Below are 3,366 nucleotides of genomic sequence, written 5' to 3'. Positions count from 1 at the left end.
ATTCCCTGCAATAGCGCGCCAGGGAGATATATTCCTCCTCGGTGGCTGCTCCCTGCTTCCATTGCCTATACATCTCTTTCTTTGCCCCCAGACTCTCCTGGAGTTCCCTGTTCAGCCAAGGGGGCTTTTTTGCCCCCTTACCTCCCTTCCTACGTAATGGGATAAACTCCTTTTGAGCCCCAAGGATCACTCCCTTGAGATACCTCCAGCCCTCCTTGACCCCCATTTGCTCTGTTCCTGAGTTGCATCCCCTCACTAACTAGCCTTCTAAGCTTACTAAAGTTGGCCCTTCTGAAGTCCAACACCTTAGCCCCACTAGTTACTTTACCCACCCTTCACTGGATAGTGAACTCGACCAAGTGATGGTCACTATCTCCCAGGCTACCATGAACTCACATGTTCCCCATGAGATCATCCCCTGTTGCTAAGACCAGGTCAAGCAAGGCCTGGTGGGACTAGACACCACCTGGGTTAGGTGGAGGTCCTGCACACAGTGTAAGAACCTCCATGAGCGGCTTGTTTTGGCAGTCTGCTCCTCCCAGCAGATATCTGGGTAGTTTAGCTCTCTCATGACCACCGCCTCCCTCGCCTATGTGGCATCTGCTAGCTGCCCGGAGAATACATCATCTAGCTCTTGATCCTGTTGAGGAAGCCTGTAGTATACCCCCACAACCAAGTCCTTTTCCCCTGGCCCTCCCTGGATCCTAACCCACAGTGCCTCGGTGTTCCCCTCCTCCACCCCCGCCTTAATGGTGGAAGACATATACTGCTCCTTAACATAGAGTGCTACCCCCCACCTTTTTTCCCCCACTCTGTCGTGCCTATACAACCTATACCCCTCAATGCCTACCGCCCAGTCGTGTGTAGAATCCCACCATGTTTTGGTTAGTTTGACTAGGTCATACTGGCTGCTAGCAAGCAAGAGTGTAAGCTCCTCTTGCTTGTTCCCCATACTCCTGGCATTTGTATAAAGATATTTTAGTCCCCCAAAAGGGGCTCTTGTGCCTTGATGGCGTGCGTTCCCTTTATTACTTACCTGGTGTGGTCTGGTGCCTTGTTTATAGCTTACTGACCCCTTAATACTTACTTGGTGCGATCTGGCATCTTGTTTGTGGTTTACTAACCCTGGGCTCTCTTCAACCACTGGTTCCCCAACCCCCGTCGAGCCTAGTTTAAAGCTCTTCGGAGGAGATGAGCCAACCTGTGGGCGAACAGATACTTGCCTCTGGGAGAGAGATGAAGATTGTCATCCCCCAGGAAGCCTCCTCCCTGGAAGTGCTGGTCATGGCTGTAGAATCCGAAGCTCTCCTGAAGACACCAACTCTGGAGCCGCCGGTTGGACTTCCTTGATGTGGGCACCCTGGCGTCTGTGGCTGCTGCCAACCGGAAGGATGGAAGAGAATACAACCTGTGCTCCAGTCTTCTTGAGACTGTCTCCCAGTTCATTGAAGTCCTTCATGATGTGGTCAGGGCTGGTCCTAGCCGCATCGTTGGTTCCCACATGGATGAGGACCATGGGGTAGTAGTCAGAGGGCTTGATGAGAGCAGGAATCACCTCAGTGATGTTCCTGATCTTAGCTCCAGGCATGCAGGAGACTTCTCTCACCAAAGGATCTGGTCGTCAGATCAGCCTCTCCGTGCCTCTCAGGATCGAGTCACTCACCACAATCACTCGGCATTTCTTCTTCTGCCTGGGCAGCGATCCCCCAGTCTGCCCAGTAGGGGCTACAGGGATCACCTCCTCTGCAGGAGAATGCTCCTCCTCTGTCTCCTCCACGGTTGTCAGGGGCCCCCGATCTCCCCACATGCAATGGGGAAGCAGACACTGGGCCCTGCCTCCTGGATCTAGAGGTAACTGTCCCCCACTCCCCTGCTGCAGGCTCCTCACGTGGAGTTTCACCCATGGGCATCTGGAGCTGTAAGGAATGGAAATACCCGTCAATTACAGCCTCATCATCCCTGATTCCCCTTAGCCTGCTCACTGCCTCCTGGAGTTCCCTCATCTGCTCCTCCAAGGCCATGAGTGGAGCCTGGGGGAGGGCTGCCTGTTGTGGGCTCAAGTTCCCCACCCTGCTGCCCTCTTCATGGCCTCTACAGCCCAGTGGGTGAGACATGGCACAGCAGGGCATGTCTGCTCCTCCACCATGCATTCCAGCCCTGGCCCCAAGTATCACTCAGGCTGGGCAGCAGCCCCAGCCCATTCCTGCCCAACTCCCTCCCTCCCTCACTATGGGGGCCTCGTTCCTCCCCCCCCCAACTTACCTGCGGGAGCTGCTCTTCAGGCTGCCTGGCAGCCATATGTGTCTGTGTACGTGAGCATATACGCATTGTGCCCCCTGCCAAACTCTGCCAGCCTGCAAGGGGAAGCCCACCATTTCCCATGTTTTTCCCCTTTAAGAGAGAAAATCCATGTTTTTCTCAAAATAAGAACATCCACATTTTACCGCATTTTTCCATGGTGAACAGAAAACCTGGATCCCTGATCATTATGCTCCTTTATTAACCTGTGGTGCATCCACACCTTGAATGCTGTGCCCAGTTCTGGCCCCCACCTCAAAAAGGGCATGAAAGAACTAGAGAAGGTAGAGAGGACAACCAGGATGATTAGTGGTATGTAAAGGCTTCCATATGAAAAGAAACTAAAGAGGCTAGGCCTATTCAGTTTAGAAAAGAGACATTTGAGCGGGGACATGATAAATAGAAAATACTAACTGGTGATGAGAAATAGGGATTTATTATTTACTCTCACAAGACAAAAACTAAGGATCACAAAATGAGCCTAGTACATAGTAAGTGTAAAACTAACCAAAACAAGTTCTTTTTCACGCCGTGCATCATTAAAGTGTGGAACTCATTGCCACCAGGTGTTGTGGCAACAGTTTAGCTGGATTGAAAAAGGGATTGGACAAATTGTGGGAGGAAAGAGGCATCAGTAGCTATTCAGCATGGGAATTAGGGATATAGCCTCTGAATCAGAACTTCCTAGACCTTAAATGCTGGAGGCTGCAAGTGAGAAAGGAACAATGGAAAAAAACAATCTTGATTATACACTATTTACTCTCTCTTTCAGCACCCACTCTGCCACTGTCTGACATATGAGACTGGGCAAGATGGACCTATGGTCTGACCCAATAAATGGCAATTCTTATGTTCTTAGGACTACATTTGAGGTTGTCAGAGATACTCTGGGTTTGTAGGACTATCTTGAGTCAGCCAGTAATTCACAAAACACCTCATTTGCTTATATTTGGTAGAATGATGATGCCTATCCTGGCAGGAAACATGGGAGAGCTGGTGCAAGGGGATGCATGGTGATCACAAGAGATCTCTTTTGGTAACTGCAATATCAGAGACACAATGAAGGTT

Source organism: Alligator sinensis, unplaced genomic scaffold (genome assembly GCF_000455745.1).
Source record: "Alligator sinensis unplaced genomic scaffold, ASM45574v1 scaffold928_1, whole genome shotgun sequence".
In the NCBI taxonomy this organism is placed as follows: Eukaryota; Metazoa; Chordata; order Crocodylia; family Alligatoridae; genus Alligator; species Alligator sinensis.
The sequence above is the reverse complement of the archived record's forward strand: the minus strand, read 5'-3'. Positions refer to the sequence as shown.